We start from the raw sequence: 19,807 nt of genomic DNA, 5'->3' as shown, positions 1-19,807 counted from the left end.
ACCTCTACTTGAGTCTTGTGATGGATAGGCAAGGCATTTCACCTTCGGTCTACAACAACAACGACGAGTTTGATGCCACGAAAAACTCCACCGATGCCAGCATGCTCAAATGGAGGAGATCAAAGCCCTCATCAAGTCCTACAAGCGATCTTTCTCATCTTCGAGAAGACGCTCAAGAGCACATGCTTTCGAGCTACCATCTCCGACAAGATCACATCGGCATCGACACCATCACCAACAAGAACGTGAAGGTCAAGAGCTCAACACCAACAACCACTCAACGACTTCACCATCTCCCTTAGCATCTTCGCCAAGTGACTTCAAGGCATCTTCGCCTACGGACATACGGCATCTTCGCCAACAAGAACCTCAAGGCTACGCTCAAGAGAAGCTCCCCAAGCTCAAGTCCGCGACTTCCACGAGCTACTACGACTTTGACATCGTCCACGCGATTCCTTTCTATGGGACTCAAGAACCCGAGGAGTATCTCGAGTGGGAGCACTTGATGGACGACTACCTCAAGCTACATCAAGTTCGTCCCTAAGATCAAGTGAAGTGCGCCAGAAGGAACTTCCACGACTACGCATACGCATGTTGGCTTCACACACCTTCGGAGAGCTACGACATGAGTTGGCCCAAGACGAAGAAAGCTATGCGTCAAGAGTTCGTGCCTCCAACCTACACGGAACAACTTCTACGCCAATTGGAGAACACCACCCAAGGATCCAAGTCTATCGACGCGTACTTCAAGGAGATGAAGATTGCCTTGCGACGTGCCAGCGTGGACGACCCCATTTCGATGAAGTTCCACTTCCTGATGGGATTGCACAATGACATATCCAAGACTATGTTCCTCGAGAACTACAAGTCCCTCGACGACAACTACATTGGTGCTCTCAAGGCGGAACAAGAACTCTTGAAGGCCAAGGCTTCTCCACCCCAAGCTCACTCCACGATGACCAAGCTCTATGAGAACCAGCATGAGGATAGCACCACCAAGATGTCCAAGCCCGACGAGCTCCAAGACGATGCTCCCAAGTTTGACTTCACCGCCATCCCTCTTTGTGGCATTGATGATGCCGAGTCTAGTTTGACTCTTTTTCAAGATGGTGCGGCGACGAGTACGACTATGGAGACCCTCAAGGACCAAGCTTTGGAGGCGAGCGACAAGGTGGCGAGCAAGGATGATGCTTCCATCTTAGGAGGCGAGAGTGATGATGTGCCATCTTCGGCCTTCATCCATGGTGACGGTGATGATATGATCGAGCATGGGATTTTCCCTTCGGTCACGAAGGAGAGTGATGATGTGCCATCTTCAGCCTTCAACCACGGCGGCGACGACGAGATGGTTGAGCATGGGATTTTCCCTTCGACCACGGTGACATATGATGACTTGAGTGACTTTAGCCACCATATTGAGAGTGAGAGTGACTTCACCACTAGCCCCATATATGATGTGTTGCCCCAATTCCCATGTGAGGAGAGCCACAACCCCCACCACTTGAGTAAGATGAGTGACTCCACCATATGTGACTTTGAGTGCACCTATTTTGAGGGAGTGAGTGAACCACCACATAGAGAGAGTGAGATAGTTGATAGGTCTTGTGAGGCCAATTTCAACACTAACGACTTAACCTCTACCGCTATTGTGTCTTCTCATTTGGTGCTAGGTCCCATATATGAGGACGCGTCGATCCTCGACGACTCCGTCCTTCCTATGGACAAGACGATGGCCATGGCGGAATATGATGCACCCCCCACTTGGTTCCATCATGATGAAGATGACCACCATTTGTTGGTCTTTCCCACCTCACCTACACCACTTGAGTGGAACGAACAAGGTAACATAGGTGAAGGTGATGCTCTAGTCCCACTAGTGGACGTTCTTGCAATTGCTTGCTTGCATGATGTTCCCCTATTGACATGCTTCATGCTAGTATGATTTCCCCATGTGATGATTTACCCATTTATGATGAGTATGATGATTTCCATGTGGAGTCTCTTAGTTGTGATGCCATGTTACATAGGATTTCTTGTGACGATTCTTTAGGTCACATCATGTTTGACAATCCGCTTGACTTGTCATATGCTATGCATGAGATCAAACATATGTCATATTTGCAATCACATTGTGGTGACTATGCATATACCATTAAAATGAACCCAATTTGCATAGATGACAAGCCCATGGTTATTGGCATTTGTTTTTCTTGTGATGATATTGACATGCTCCCTTTGCATCATTTATCTCATATGCCATGCCATGACCTCCTAGCTTCGGATATGCATTGTTTTGGATGTTGTCCATTTTCTCCATATGATATTTCCGCTATTGCTCATGAGGAGACCCCCATAGTTTCCTCATACATTTCAGGAGATTTTGATCCATCCCATTCATTGCATGATTCCAATACTCGTGTGCACCATATGCTCCCCATGAATGAAAATGCTATTGATGTGCCATATGATTGTGTGCTCAATTTGCATCCCCATCGTGTTATACATAACAACTATTCTTTCATGATGGATGACATGTTCTTATACCGTGCATCAAATTTCTTTGAGCGATGCATATCTTGTGCGAAATCACATGTGCACATACACGTCATGATGGATGATGTGTACATTTACCACACACACAATTTCTTTGATTTGTGTCTCTTTTGTGTAGGTACCCATGAATACTTGTCAACCTCACAATCCCATGAGTTGACAAAACGAGCTCTAGAGAGCAATGATGACTTGGGATCCCATGGATTGTCTTTCCCACCGCTCTCTTCGCGCCAAGACTTCGCACATTTCTTCTACATGGCCCTCACTTGGCTATGGGTTATTGTCCATTACATATTATATGTCCATCTTGCCATGTTCACTTTGCATGATATGCCCATTACTATACCTTTGCCATGCACTTCTGACCCATGCTTTGCATTGCACATGCTGATTGATTCTAATACTTGTATGTGTATTTGCAAGCTTGGTGGATATATTGCTTGTTATTGCCATGTTCCAACTATGACCCATTCCCATGATGATACATTGATCTTGCTTTGTGTTAGTGCTTGCGATATGTCATGTGCATTGCGTATGCCTATTATTTGCTCACATGACATGATTGCCATGATTTCCTCTAGTATGTTGCATCTTCGCACTACTAGATTGTGCAACTTAATTACTATGCTTGCTTATAATGCATCACCCATGATTCATACTTGCTCATTTCATGCGGTTGATGGCATCTATTTCCATGCTTTGCACATGATTGTTATTGCTTCTTGTCATATATCTCCATGTATTGCCTCTCTCATGCTAGATGATTTGACATGTATTGAGTGCAACGATGCTTTTATTCTTGCTAATGAGATTGCCCCCATAGCTTTCTCGCATATATTTGGAGGTTTTGACATATTGCTTGTGAAGCATGCTTGCCTTCCCTATTTGCACCGTATACCTAGTGCCATGAATATAGCCATTGTTGCATCATATTATTCATGCACTTATGCTCCTAATGGTTATCTGTAAGAGAAGAGAACCATCATGATGGATGTGTGTTTATCTACCATGCGCATACATTCTTTTCTTTCTTTCATGCATGTGTAGGATACTTGGACTTTGTGTTGACTTCCACTTCACACGAGTTGACCATTCGAGCTCTTAAGAGCGAGCCTCATCCATTCTACCACGACTCGCTTCTACACCACATTTTCTTGCGCTTCGGCATTGTGAAGAATGCACAAGGACATGCCTTCAAGGTGACACCTTTCGTGAGCATGGATATTATGGATCATACTACTTGTGTTGCTTGCACCATGAGACTTATTGGCCATCTTGGACCCCTTGATTGCGCTCATGTTAGAGATCTTGCTTCGACTTGCCATTTACACATTTCCATGCATCATGATATATATGCCTTGTGTGTTGCATCCAATTCTTGGATTACTTGCTCCTATCACATGTTTGGTTGCAACAATGTCATTTCTTCACATATGCCATGTCCCATTGATTGCTACATGCTTGCCTTGATTGCCTCACACATGATGAACACTTGCTATTTCTATTGTGTTGAGTGCCATACTATCTTCACTACACCCTATGCACGTTATGCTTGGATTGTCTTGCACTTCGCCCATGTGTTTAGACACTTAATTTTATTTGGTGTGGTGAATACTTCCTATGCCTACCATAGACCGTTTGTTGAGCGCTTTATGCATGATTGCTATAAACTTGAGGTAAATGATTGTTCTCTTGTCACACATATTTGCATCACTACCTCACATTTACATGCTTTTTTCCATGATGTCCTACATTATGCTCAATTTATGTGCTTACATGCCATGTCACAATCTTTTGTCACACCTTATGCTATGCTTGATGATGACACTTGTTGGGTGAATCACCACTTGAATCCTTGGTTTTGCACTAACGCTAACCACATTTGTTTTTCCAAGTGTTTGTTGTCCATGCTCCTTTTGAAGGAATCACTAGACGGTGCGACGTTGGAGAGTGCCCATTTTGAGTCTCAAGATGATGAGTACTTGGTGAACGTCCACTTCTACACGACGAAGCCATCTCTTTCCCATGGTGATTTGGTTTTCGATCCGAGGTCGGATCTTTCCCAAGGGGGGGGAGATGATGCGGAGCATCCTACGGACGTCACCATGTCAAGAGTCCGTTTGGCAAGTGACACGTGTGACATCTACTTCACATACATAAAGGTGAATCATCTCCTTTACACGTGTTCACTTGACCCCTTTGAGGATGGTATACTACTTGACACTCCACTCGTATGCATGCATAGGTATTGTTGGAACGCTACAAGCGATGAGGAGGAGTGCGAGCGCAAGTGTACAACTACACCATCCACGAGGGAAGAGTGGAAGTGAAGACGGAGCTGCGGAGTCTACAGCGGCCGGACGACCGACGCGCCACCGGACGTCCGACACTCTACAACGCCCGGACGACCGGCGTCCACCGGACGTCCGACACACCTTCCACCTAGCCAGACGAAGACGCTACAACGGCCGGACGACCGACGACCTCCGGACGTCCGTCGACCTCTAGCCACCGGACGTCCGATGCCTACCGGAAATCCGGTGCCACCTATCCCGAAGCAAAACGACGGACTTCCAACGCCCGCCGGACGTCTGGTCCCCCACGAGCCGTCGGACGCCCGACACCGACCGGACGTCCGGTACCTGCCTGTGCGCAGCCGCAGGCCTTTGGACTTGTATCCCTCTCCCACTTACCCCTTCGTGGCTTAGACTATAAATAGACCACCTCCAACTCCTTTCTAGGGTTAGCAAAGTGATAGCTCATTTGATGTAAGCTTTGCTCCTACCTACCTCTACTCTTGAGAGAGAGAGAGAGAGAGAGAGAGAGAGACCACCACTCCCATGGAGTTCAAGACCTCCATGTGAGAAGATCCATCTTGGATTCAAGACCCCTCACGGGAAGATCCGTCTAGGATACCATCAAGACCTCCTCTTGGAGATGAACACTACCTTGTATCTTTCCCTTTGTTGTTCATGTACCCATGTGGATCTTGTGTGTTTGATTGTCTAGTGGATGTGTGATTGGACTTGTTCTTGAGTGTTTCCCCTTGTGATTTCTCTCCGTTCTTCCCCGTGTTCTTCGTGTTCTTCGAGGGAATCCACTCCAATCGTGGAAGATCGGCCTACACCAGGTTAGCCCCGTATCAGGTATGACTAGTAATCTATATTGCCGTTTATTATTCTACACATGCACACGGGTTTTCCTCTGAGCCTCTTGGATATAGCACATAACATAAACATAACTATAGCACAGAACATAAACGTAATTATGAACACGGAAGTAAATAATAACATTTATTATTACCTCTAGGGCATATTTTCTACAAGAAGAACAAACAAACTATCGAAACAACCTTCAATATTAAGTTGATTGTATATAGGAAAGGTTTCATTTATCTTGAATCATGTTTTTTTACAATGCCATAAACCTGGTGCTAGTAGAAAACTCTAAAACTCTAAACTCTAGATGCCCAATGCAATGGAAAGGAATGGAATATATCCCTTTTTAGAATGAAAGATATCATGAAGATCACGTATGCACCTTTCTTTAGTTCACATGTGTTTGTCACAACATGTGGTTCCTAGGAAGGTCTCTCAATGTGCTTCTCAATATCGTAGCCTTGGTAAGCGCACTTGTAATAGCTCTATGGACATAGTTGCACGCAAAGTACAACTCAGGTTTTTGTTCGATCTAAGAAAACCATGAGATATGTTATTTCAACCCACTGAATAAATATTCTTTGGCAGCTGAGTCTTATGGTAATAAAAGAAGGTACATAATTTATATCATTTTTATTTTGACTAACTTATTAATCCAATGCCAAAGGCCAGTTCCTATTTTCTATTTTTCTGACATCAACCATATTTAGATATTGGTAAGATTTTATTGATATGAGTATGGATAGGAGAAGAAAAAGAAAGTATTGATTTAGTTGAGGGTTTGGTAAGATTTGATTTGATTTCGGTATGAGTAGTTGTAGTAGAGAAACTTTGGATTTAGTGTAGATTTTGCGAAGATTTGATTTGATTGAGTTAATGCATGACATGGTTTTTGGCAAAACACCGATTTTAGTTTAGATTATTCCAAGTATTCTTTTTATGTTGCTTTTCATTTGGGTATGAGTAGTTGTAGTAGGGAGACGACGGGAATCAACGGCAGAGCTCCGTGGACTACGTCCAGACAAACTCGAGCAGGATCGAAGCCCGGTAGACAAACTCGAAGAAGAAACGCAGCCATTCACCCGAATGATGCGCCTGCGAGGGCTAACTCTAACCTAAATTACTAATTGGACCGGAGGCACTAGGATTCCCCTCCCCATCACCCGCCAAAGTGACGGACAGAGGGGAGGCGAATCCACGGGCTTGCCCGAGAAGTCTGGAGGGGAAAGTCCCTTGCCATCTAGGGTTAGGGGAGGAAAACGAGAATGGTGTGTTGCGATTATTTCTCTTCCATGCTATTGCCAACTCCCCTTTAATAGTAGAGACAAGTAAAAATTTATTAATACAAATATAATGGCATAAAAGCTAATAGGACATGAAGTATATAAAAAAAATTGAGTATTCCACTAAAAATTTGGACTGTTGGTGAAAATTTTGGTCTGACTCCTAACACAGCGAAATACGCCATGTCGGCGTGTAATCTGAAACTGCTATGGCCGATGATGTCACGTGCCTATCTCTTAAGACTGAACCAATTTCTCCAACGGATTCATGCATGCACGAAGAGTAGGTGTATTGGCCGACCTCCATCACTATGGCTAAGCAAACAGACGGCACCTGACGTACGTGTAGCTGGACAGACTGTTGACCCAGCCACATACATACGACCCTGTTAAAAACGTTGTTCTACAGCAATTATTCCTTTTTTCTATTGCCAATGCCAAAACCAGTCAGATTTTATGAGGGGAGATCGTGTGACAGGGTAGATTACCCGGGGATGCCGCCGTGTAGGATCTGGGGAACATTCCACACCCATCTCGATCGAGCGGACAAAGTTGTGGCTGAAATGTCAAAAGCATATGTGGTAATACGTGTCTTATTTATATAGAATAAAGATTAAGTTACAAGATCATACATAATTGAAAAGATATAAAAATTCTATGTAGAATACCAGCGTCAGTCATTTTCCTTTGACACCACCGAAGCAGCCGCTAAAGGATAAAAAGACAGATCACCTCTTCACCTAAGCTCGATACGGCTCCATCGCTGATCAGCAGCTTTATGGACCTCCAAAGTAGTTTGCCAGAAGCAAAACCATAGCCGTTGAAAGAATCAGACCTGTCGGCGTTCTGGGAACGGGGGTCCCCAGACTTGCCTGCCTGCGGCACACGGCGTGGCTCCACCAACGGCCTGGTACGACCCATCTTCACCAGCAAGCACTCAAGACCCTCGCGAGGGGCCAAGCCTCGCGAGGCGGACAACACAAGACTACTCAGGGGCAGCCTAACTAGGCTGGCTCACGAGGAGCGGAGAGATCAAGGCGAGGGGCACCTCGTGAGATTCCCGTGACGTGAGCCATGACGACCAAGGCCAGGCGGGCGCCAGCGGGCGCAGAGTACTGGTTTCCTCTTTGGTGCTAAGGAGCAGGCGCAGACGAGGAGTCCCGAGGCATCAGGCAAAGGTTTTCATATTGGTGCAACGAGACCAAGACCAGCAGGACGGCAGGACGGAGGTCACCGCGGAGCCCACGAAGTCACCACCAGAGCCTTTGGCAGGCGAAGACCATCTTTTATCAGGATAACTTGTACTAGTTGTCCCCCTTCGAATTGGCCGTTGTGGGATCACTTCCCGCCTAAACATTTGGGAAGAGGACCAGGGCCTCTATAAATAGGACTAGCCACCACCATAGGAGGGGGGAATCTTGGATTGGACTCATTCCGCCAAGGCCAACTCACCAGCTCACCGAGCTCTAGAACACCTCTTCTCGGGAGGCTGTTTTTCCCTTGTACTTGTTCATCCCTAGCCTACAAGGCAATCCACCACACCACACTGGAGTAGGGTATTACACCACATAGGTGGCCCGAACCAGTATAAACTCTTGTGTTCCTTGTTCCTTGGGTTCGGCGAGCTAGGCCTTGAGATTGCGGTGAGTGTGTGAGCTTGGGGGAGAGAGATCTTCGTGCGCACCCTATAGTTCGAACCTTAAGGGTTTTGCCGGAACCCGTGATCCGACAAGACCGGAGCAACATGTCCCCGGACACGCCATCGAACTTCAGAAATGACACCCCCGCATGACGACGACGTCGGAGGAGGAAACCAGAACTGTCAGCCTTCGACCACAGACCTAACATAAGATACTTCATCTTCCAGCTGTCACTTGCGTAGGCAACCGCCTGCGCGTACTCCTGAACGACAAAACCTCCCCGCTCCACCATGACGACGTCGGAGACAATGCCGCAGCAACGGGGACAAAGCAGAAGGAGAGACACACCTGATGGAGGTCGTCGCCGCCGCCTCGCCAACACCATCCATGAATCCTAACGCTGCCGATCTGAGGGATCGACAGAGACACGATGCCATCAACTCCGTGACGCCGCCATGAAAGACACCGCCGGTGTGGGAGTGGAGTTGAGGTAGATTTATTCGTCCAGACGCCCGCTCCCATTACCCCAACGACGCACCACAACCTACAAATCCAAATTCTAACTAGAGAGCGGAGGAATGGGGTCCCCTCTCTCTCCTGCCGCCGGCGCAGCGGCCGAAGGGAGAGGGGGCCAGCGCCCTGGCCGGTGGAGATCTGAGGAGATAGATCGCCTCTCCCTAGGCGCGTGGTGGTGGCGGTGGCTTGGGTAGGAACGCCTCGACTAGACGCTCTGAATCTAGCTAGTGGTATTCATTTTCCGACGAATTGCAGAATTTTACGGTTCATTTTCGGGTCGACGTACGCAGTAAGTTGCGAGGGCCCCACACGAGGAAACGGAAGCTTGGAATGGAAACCAGGGATTACTGGCTCACCGTGTTGCTATGACTGGTATGGCGTATTTGTTTTGGCTGGACGGTGCAACCGTGCACCTATATATGCACAGACACACAGAGAGAAAGAGGGAGGTAGAGTCGCAACTCGCAACCCCACTAGCACAACGCCAACGTAAGCTTGATCGCCCGCCGATGAAGAGCTTCCTGGTCTCTTCCGGCGACGAGGAAGAGGGGGCGGCGTTGGTGCCGCCTCAGGAGGACGGCGAGGCGCCGCGCAAGGTCGTCGTCGACGGCGGCAAAGCTGCTGATCCGGCGGTTGAACGCTTGTCGCCGTCTTCGCCATCCACAGCGACGACGACGAAGAAGCCGTGGTGGAAGGCCTCGCTGCTGTCGCCGACGAAGGGCGCCGTGGGGCTGGTGATCGGCGGCCTCGTGGTCCTCACGCTGCTCGCCGGCGCCAGATGGATCGACCTCGACGCCGTAAGTACACCCTACACCCCATCGAGTCAGACACACATGCGTGCGACTATCGTTCAATTTCGATCGATCGTGCTATATCTTAGTAGAATTAACCACGCGCGCAGTGAACCTAGCTAATGGAACAGCAAATTAAATGGACTAATGGAGTGCATTGATCCGTGAAGATATGATGAGATATTTTTTCGACCGGTTCCAAGGTCAAGTACACTCGTACTACTATTCCTATTCCATACGCCGTCCGCGACGGGCAAACGGAATCACGCGCTAGGAGTCAAATCAGTACTCTCCATGGAGATCACTGGCTCGCTGGACCAATGTGCGCGCACCAGTTCCTATCAAAGGATACTTTCACGATGGACTTTGAACGTAGGAGCAGAAAAACAGACCATCTATTCTGTGTAGAAAAATCAATTCGTATTTTAGGCAACGTCAACCTCGATCAGTGACGGGACAGGAGTAGTCGTTCGAAGTCGGCCTGTGATGGCAATACGTGTATAGCTTTGAGCTCACGATTGAGGAAAGTGCCTCGCGGGATGCACGCGCATGACTTAGACGCGTGTCAGGATAGGAGATTTCTTTTTCCTAAATTCAAATTGTTTTTGCCTAGCTAGCTAACTTGATATCTGCAATTAACAGGACCATGCGAATATATTTGCATATTAATTTATGCGATTGTAATCTCGAATAAAGAATTAAAGATCCAGCCCGGCCATGGGCATGGAAACTGACAAAATATTCCGTTGCTTTGACTTTGTGAGCCATGACTTGGTTCTCTAGAACTGGCGCTGAGAAGGATGGAGAAGCCCGATCGCAAGAGTTTCTTTTCAAATACTACGGCAAAAACATGGACCAAACGTCAGACCGCCGCGTGCCCATAGATTGCATTAGATGACCAAACGTAAGCGTAGTAATTCTGAATTAGGAGATCGAAGTGACGACATGTGTAGTGAGGTGTCTAATGCCTCTTGGCAGCAAGTAAACTAAAGTCTCAGCCAAGTCATCTGCATGCGTAATACGTGCCAGGCTGGCTAAGAATAAGAAGGCACGTTCGCAAAAAAGAAAAGAAAAAGAATAAGAAGACACGTAGTAGAATTCATGCGTGACCGTGCAAATTACTACTCTATATTCCGACATTGAGATCATCCGATCGCTAAGTCTCTTGACAGGTGGAGTCGAGTGTTTGCAACATTTCGACATATCAATTCATGTTTAAGCTACTTCTTGTCTGAATTAACCACGCGATGGAGAAAACCATCTACTAGATTTTGTTTTGCGTTGTGCTAACCAGTACTTCCTCCATTTTAAAATAAGTGTTGCTAATTTAGTGCAACTTTTATACTAAATCAATGATACTTATTTTTGGATGGAGGTAGTACTCGCTAAGTTTTGTGCGATCTAACTTCCAATTGTACCAGCCCACGTACGCATGGAAGTTCCACAAAATATGGTCCATTGTCTTGACTTTGTGATAAGAGTCTTGAGAGCGATGTAAACGATCTATTGATGGTGAAATCAACAGAGAGTTCCACCAAGCATATAATGAGTATACCTTTATCAGAAACAAGTGCTAGGAAATTTCATAGCTGCGGTCAAAATCAGCTTTCCTTGAACCACCGCCACTTAAAACCGATGACCTGCTAGATCAATCCGGAAGTGATCGGCCATTAATCCTGGCTTGGGCCCACATGCTCCCCCACTTGCAAGACCAAGTGCCAAAAACAGCAGGCTGCAGGCCTTGACGGCTAATGTGTATAGGCCATGTGTATACGCAAAGATGACCCTGAATCCCTCATTAGTACGAGGAATGAGCAAACCAGGCAGCACAACGTACGGCACCAAAGGACTGGACGACGACGTACGTGTTTAGTTCTGCTTCACAGAAGATATTCCAGTGAAGTTCCGATTCTGGCTAGTGGCCAAGTGCACCATGCGTAACATCGTGCATTGGCTAACTACAGGAGGACACGTAGAATTCTTGCGTGCCCGTGGAAACTGTTGCCTCTTTAATCAGTCCGACTTTTCAGTCTTTCAACTGATGGCTAAGTTCTGCCGACTTACTGTAGTTGTCTGCACTTTGCAAGATATAAGATAATCGGAGCATGTCTTCAATCAGAACTCTAATTCATGTTTAAAAAAGAGCATGCAAGCTCAAAAGCAAAGTAACTCTTAAGCACACCTAGCTAGCTAATTTGGTTACATATGAACTACTCCTAGTAGACTAAGCAAATGAGTTTCGTAATCAATACTACAAGAGCTCTTTCAAGATGACCCCTCTTACCGCCCACGAGGTGAGAGAAATATTTAATCAGCCAGATCCGACGGCTCGCGAGGCGACTGATCTTTTAAAAAAACGTCTGCCGACCCGTAACACTGCTCATATGAGATTTACATTTTTTGTGTGATAAAAATGGCACATCTGTTCACTATCCACGTATATTTCCTTTTGTAGCACAATGACATTTCACGCACGAGAATAATATAATGTTAGGGAGCGTGACATGCAGAAAATAACATGGAAATTTTAGAACTATGCAAGATATATTTCCGTAGGTAGCACAAAATGCTTTAATGACACAAAATATTTTATTTCCTTATATCTGTAAAAATAAAGGAATAAAGTCCATATAATAACCCTATAGGATTCTTGTCAATATTTTACTTTTCAACTTTCAAGAGGTAATACAACAAGCCATCGGATGACGTGAAATAGACTGTTCATATTAACTGGGACAGCCCTAAAATTTCTCATCATACTACAATGTGCTGTACTAATCCCTCTGCTTGTACATGCGTGCTGAAACGATCGGCTAGTCGTTCCTGCGGGGCACCGGCAGCGGCACCGGCAGCACTACCAGCCGTCGTTGGCGCCATCCTCCTCGCCGCCAACGCTCATCACCGCCCGTGCCCATACCCTTCAGCTGCGGCAACGGGACGTCATCGTCGTCTACGCCACTATGCCGTCGCCCCCGCGGGGGAATGCCACCACCGGCTGCATCACCATCTCCAGCGGCGCCGGAACGACCCGTGCAGCCGCCGCCGCCTTCGTGCCCGGACTACTTCAGGCACATCCACTCGGACCTTGAACCGTGGCGCGAGAAGGGGATCAGCAGGGAGGCGGTGGAGCGCGGCCAGCCGAACGCGGCGTTCCGGCTGACGGTGGTCTCCGGGCGCGCGTACGTGGAGACGTACCACCGCGTGTTCCAGACGCGGGACCTGTTCACGCAGTGGGGATCGCGCAGCTGCTCGCCCGCTACCCGGGCCGCGTCCCGGACCTCGACCTCATGTTCAACTGCGAGGACATGCCGGAGCTGCGCGCCGCCGACTACCCGGACACCTCCGCCGCGCCGCCGCTCTTCCGCTACTGCAAGGACGGCACCTCGGTCGAAGTCCTCTTCCCGGACTGGTCCTTCTGGGGCTGGCCGGAGGTCAACATCCGTCCATGGGGGCCGCTCATGAAGGAGATCGCCAAGGAGAATGCGCGGCTCCCCTGGCCGGACAGGGAGCCGTACGCGTTCTGGAAGGGCAACCGCGGCGTGTCGGAAGCGCGCCGCGACCTCTTCCGCTGCAGCAACGACTCCGCCGCCGGCAAAGACTGGAACGCGCGGCTGTTCGCGCTGGACTGGGGCGCCGCCAACCGGAACGGCTTCAAGGGCTCCAACCTGGCGGAGCAGTGCCGGTACAGGTACAAGATCTACGTGCAGGGGCGGTCGTGGTCGGTGAGTGAGAAGTACATTCTCGCATGCGACTCGCCGATGCTGGCCATCGACACGCCCTTCGAGGACTTCTTCTCCCGGGGGCTCGTCGCCGGCCGCCACTACTGGCCCGTCGACCCAAAGGACAAGTGCCGCGCCGTCAAGTTCGCCGTCGACTGGGGGAACGCGCATCCGGCGCTGGCCCAGCGCATGGGCAAGGAGGGCAGCGGGTTCGCGAGGGAGGAGATGAGCATGGACTACGTTTACGACTACATGCTGCACGTGCTCACCCAGTACGCTGCCCTGCTCCGGTACAAGCCCACAGTGCCGGAGAACGCCGTGGAGCTCTGCCCCGAGTCCATGGCCTGCTCCGCCCAAGGCCGGGACAGGGAGTTCATGATGGAGTCCAGGGAGATGTATGTGGCCGGATACGAGCCGTGCACGTTGCCGCCGCCGTTCACCGCCGAGGAGGAGAGGGAGATGGCTGCAAGGGAAGAGGATGTGCGAAGAAAAGTTGTTAAAATGAAGGGGAGGTAGCAGCCCACCTTACTAGAAATGGTAGATTATACAAATTGATTTAGTGTGACAAAGCAAGATCAACCAAATGGAACAGGCAAATATACAGAGATGAAGACAAGCTTAGAGTATTTACTTTAGAAAATAAAAAGATTCAAAGCATTCGCAACTACAAGTATTTTTTCTTTCTTCCAAAGGAAGCCTGAACCTATAGCCCCCGCTTCCTGGATCCATGTGTCCCTAATCTCTTTGTAAGTTAGGAAGAGAGGGATTGCATGCCTCGATAATTTCATTGATCGTGCACGTGGTACATATATAGATACAATGAGTGCACCTAATGTCTTGTCTACCAAGTTACATACAAGTTACAGAGGGGAGAGAGACGTGACATGTGCGAAGTATAAAACCCAGACCTATATACACACATGCAAAGAATACATGTTCGACACTCCCCGCAGTCGAAGCATCGCCGGAGACGCAAAGGCTGGACCGAAAGCCCTTAAAAGTCGAGGTAGGTAGTCCCTTCGTCATGACATCGGCGAACTACTGATCGGTGGGCACATGCAGTATTCGAACGCGGCCAAGCACAACCTGCTCAAGAACAAAGTGGATGTCGAGCTCAATATGCTTTGTTCATCGATGATGAACAGGGTTGGCCGAGAGGTAGACCGCGGAGACGTTGTCACAGTAGACAATCATGGCCTTGAGAACCTCAACCAACAACTCCTGAAGCAGCTGACGTAACCAAGAGCACTCCGCAACGGCGTTAGCCACAGCCCAGTACTCCGCCTCAACATTAGAGCGGGAAACCGTGGGTTGTCGTTTAGACGACCACGAGATCAGCGAGGGCCCAAGGTAAACACAGTAGGCAGAGGTGGAGCGACGAGTATCAGGGCAACCTGCCCAATCGGCGTCAAAGTAGGCGACGAGATCGGTGGCGGGGGAAGCTGTCAGGGTGAGACCCATAGCTATGGTGCCACGTATATACCGCATAATACATTTCAACAGAGCCCAATGACTATCACGAGGGGAGTGCATGTGAAGGCACACCTGCTGCACTGCATACTGCAGATCCGGCCGCGTGAGCGTGATGTACAGGAGAGCACCGACGATGGAGGGGTAGAAGGCAGCGTCGGGCGCCGGAGATCCCTCGACCGCGGACACCTTGGCCTTCGTGTCAACGGGTGTGGAAGCAGGTTTGCAATTAAGCATGCATGCCTGCTCCAGAAGCTCGTGGGCATACTTCTGCTGATGCAGAAAGAAGCTTGTGGCGCGGCGGACAACCCCAATGCCGAGGAAGTAGTGCAGGGCCCCCAAATCCTTAAGGGCAAACTCCGCGCTGAGACGAGTAGTGATGTGCTGGAGCAGCGCGGAAGATGAAGCTGTCAGGATGATGTCGTCGACATAAAGGAGGAGGTACGCGGTGGCGGCGCCCTGATGATAAACAAACAGGGAGGCGTCGGATCGGGTGGACCGAAACCCCAGCTGCTGAAGGAAGGCCGCAATCCGCTGGTACCAGGCCGGGGGTGCCTCCTTCAACCCAGAGAGAGAACGGGAGAGCAAGCACACATGGTCCAGATGCGCATCGTCGACGAAACCAGTGGCTGCTGACAGAACACCTGCTCGTCAAGGTGACCATGCGGGAAGGAATTGGACACGTTCAACTAGTGAATGGGCCAAGCACGCGAGACGACCAACTGGAGCACGACATGAATCGTGCCTGGTTTGACAACCGGGGCGAAGGTATCGGTGAAGTCCACGCCAGCGCGCTGTCGAAAGCCACGCACCACCCAGCGCGCCTTATAGCACTCAAGAGAACCGTCGGAGCGTGTCTTGTGGCGGAACACCCACTTGCCAGTGATGACGTTGGCATGAGGAGGCCGCGGAACAAGCTGCCACCTACGGTTGCGTTGTAGGGCGTCGAACTCCTCACATATCATGGCAAGCCAGTTTGGATCCCGAAGGGTTGCATGAGCGGAGGAAGGTAGAGGAGACGGTGTCGAGGTCGATGCAGCACACACATACTCGTCGGAGGTGTAGCGCATACTCGGCCACAAGGTCCCGGTGCGAGCCCGGGTCACCACCCCGGAGAGGGGCGGAGCGACCGTCGGAGGAGCCATGGGGGCGATGGGGGTCCCCGAAGTCGAGGCGTCCGTGGCAGGTACACAACTTTATTCTTGTAGACACGTGTTGGGCCTCCAAGCGCAGAGTTTTGTAGGACAGTAGAAATTTTCCCTCAAGTGGATGACCTAAGGTTTATCAATCCGTGAGAGGTGTAGGATGAAGATGTTCTCTCTCAAACGACTCTGCAACCAAATACAAGAAATCTCTTGTGTCCCCAACACACCCAATACAATGGAAAATTGTATAGGCGAACTAGTTTGGCGAAGAGATGGTGATAAAAGTGTAATATGGATGGTAGAAATATATTTTTATAATCTGAATAAATAAAAACAATAAGGTAGCAAATAGTAAATGGGCACAAAAACGGTATTGCAATGCTTAAAAAGGAGGCCTAGGGTCCGTACTTTCGCTAGTGCAATCTCTCAACAATGCTAACATAGTTGGATCATATGATTATCCCTCAAAGTGCAGCAAAAGATAGAAGTTGTTTGTAGGGTATGAGACCACCTCAAAGCTATTCTTTCTGATCAATCTATCCTAGAGTTCGTACTAGAATAACGCAAGCTATTCTTCCCGATCGATCTAATCAAGAGTTCATACTAGAATAACACCAAAGCAAATTCATATTCATAATACTCGGTCCACACAAAGAACTACAAGGAGACCTGTTGAGGATATAACCCTTAGAGTCACCCGCCAGGAGGGGCCGGGTTACTCATAATGGTCATCACGTGAAGCCCAGTACCGAGCTTGAAGACGGCGTGTCAATGATGGGCCTAAGACCCGGAGATGGCTTAAAGGCCCGTAGTGATAAACCGCCGTATGGCAAGACTTGTAGTGTAAGGCAAGAGTAGTTGAGAGACCGAGCCGGACACTCTTATGAGCCGGCCGGGACTCTGAGAGCTGCCGGGCGTCAACCTCTCTATATAAAGGGACGGCCCGACGGCGGTTTAGGGACAAGTAAGATCTCGTCGAGAGCCAGGCATAGCAATTAAGCTCCCTGGTCATCGAAACCATAATTAATACCACCTCAACTGGACGTAGGCTTTTACCTTCACCGTAAGGGGCCGAACCAGGATAACCCCCGTGTTCCTTGTCCCGTTTAACCCCTTTAAGCTTCCTAGCTGCGATGGCTCCACGACTAAGTCCTGGCTCGAGGACATCTGCCGTGACAATTCCACGACAGTTGGCGCCCACCGTGGGGCCAGCGCATGGTGGATTTGAGTTCTTGAAGGGCAGCTTCGAAGGGCTCAAGGGATACGCTGTGGGCCGGATGACCAAGAGTCGTCGCGGCAAGCTCTACATCGACGATGCAAACTGGGGCCCCGACGCCGGCTCAATTGAGTACGGGTACCGGGTCCCCTTCGGTGGAGTTCATGTCTTCATTGGCAAGATTGGTGAGCCGGGCCCTAAGCCGGATCTCTGCGCCGATCTCATCGAGACGGCTCAGCGCGCACGACCTGGCCGGGCCCTACCTTCCTTGGAGCATGCTTTTGTGGGATGTGTTCATGGAGGACTCTCTGATGGATCTGGATCTGGTGATGAGACGGCCGCCGGATCTGACGGCGAGTCGTCTACGGACGAGTCAAACTCGTTGTATCAACTTCAAGATGACAGGCTCAGGGGTTGTTCCGATGGCGACAGCATTCCGGACCCCTTTGAACCGCCGAGCCGGGTTGGAATCTTCATGGCCGGCGCGCAACCTGTTCAAAACCCCTCCTCCGGGTCAGGAAGCCCGGTGCCTTCGCCGGCTCAGGTGCTGATGGATCTTACAGATAAGATGGCGGTCCTGTTAACCGCTACGGTAGCTCCGGCGGATCAAGTTCAACATGACGCGGAGGTGGCACAGTTAAAGTTGGATCTAGCAAAGGCCAAGGAGGATCTGGCGGCGGAGGGGATCAGGATGGCTGCAGAGAGGGCGGCTCTCGACGCCCAGACTCAGCTGATTCAGGCACAGTCCTTCCGGCTCACGATGGATCAGAACACATCCAATGAGGTCATGAGAAGGAGGCATCAAAAGGCCCAATCTCGACTCCCTCCGGTTTACGATCCTCGAAACCTCTTCAACACGCCAGGTGTAGGGCCTAGTAACCCGCCGGAGATCATAGTGCTCGGGGCTGGGACATCAATTCAGCCCCAAGTAATGGGACCGCCCCGGGTGAACCCTGCCCCGCCTCAGTATGTGCCAATACCACCGGGTCATTATGCCAACCCGTTGGAAAACATGGTCGCCGCGGCGGCACGGCTGGCGGCTCTCCCAATTGATGGCGACTCTCCAACGGCGGTTGAAACCCGTCGGGTTAGGGAGCTCCTTCAGACAGCTCTGGCGCAGCAAGAGGCGTACTCTTACAGCCGGGACAGGATCCATTCAACCCCTCGTCCAGGCCGGAGCCCGAGTTATAGCAGACACATGGTTTCAGCGACCGGCTCAAGTAACGTCCGACGCCATGACTTGCCACCTGGCCATGGCCCGGCTCATAACGGAGCCTTTCACGCAACAGACCAAGACAGAGCACGGCAAGAGGCGGAGCAGGTGCCTCAGTTGATGGCTTACCAAACACCCCCGGCTTATCCGACGGCTTCTGTCGACGTTGGTATCCCTACGAGGACTGGAGGTGTCCCTTGTTTAGTGCCGGCTCTCCGCAATGAACGTCTACCCAAGGACTTCAAAGGGCCTAGGAAGGTGCCTAATTACACGGCTGATTTACAACCCGGAGCCTGGATCGAGAGTTACGAGATGGCCATGGAATTGCTGGAGGTCAGCGAAGCGGCGATGGCCAAGTACTTCACCATGATGTTAGATGGGACTGCCCGCACTTGGTTGAATGGGCTGCCACCGAATTCTATCGGGTCTTGGGCTGAGCTGAAAGCCCGGTTCATCCAAAACTTCAAAGATACCTGTAGGCAGTCTATGTCAATTGTGGATTTGACTAACTGTAAACAGCAGGAGGGTGAGTCTACGACACATTGGGTTCGCCGGGTCAAAGAGATAATACATTCATCTGATAAGATGGATGCCGGCTCTACAGTCTTGATGTTGGAGCAGAATTGTCGTTTCCTGCCCCTGAAGATGAAACTCGGGCGGCTCAAGCGCGACTGTAATGATATGGGTACGCTGATGGCAGCTCTCGTCAAGTACGCCGACTCTGATAGTACCAAGGACCCCGCGTCAGATGATGAAAGGACAGGGAAGGGAAAGAAGAACGGCAATGGCAAGGGTCCTCAGCATAACCCAGCAAATCAAGGAGGTAACAAGCGTAAGGCTGATGGCGGCATGGAGTTTGTGGCCAATGCCAGCTCACAGGGTAACAACCAGCGACGTAAAGGGAGGCCACCTCCCCGAGCTGGCGGGTCAGGCCCGACGCTCGAGCAGTTGTTGAATGAGCCTTGTCCAAGGCATGGCTCCAGGGAGAAGCCAACTACTCATCTATGGAAAGATTGCGCAATCATGAAGGCCTTTAAGAATTCCAACGCCTTTAATGGCAACAATGGCCCGGGCGGCGGCTCAGGCGCCGGCGGCTTTCATGG

At 49.9% G+C, this 19,807-nt stretch overlaps 1 pseudogene; it reads left to right on the top strand.

Moving 5' to 3' along the window:
- The first annotated feature begins 9,610 nt into the window (after nt 1–9,610).
- LOC123170110 (O-glucosyltransferase rumi-like) lies at nt 9,611–14,457 on the top strand (annotated as a pseudogene).
- The last annotated feature ends 5,350 nt before the right edge of the window (nt 14,458–19,807 follow it).

Source organism: Triticum aestivum, chromosome 7D, assembly GCF_018294505.1.
Source record: "Triticum aestivum cultivar Chinese Spring chromosome 7D, IWGSC CS RefSeq v2.1, whole genome shotgun sequence".
Lineage (NCBI taxonomy): Eukaryota > Viridiplantae > Streptophyta > Magnoliopsida > Poales > Poaceae > Triticum > Triticum aestivum.
This window is presented reverse-complemented; position numbering and strand designations above follow the sequence as displayed.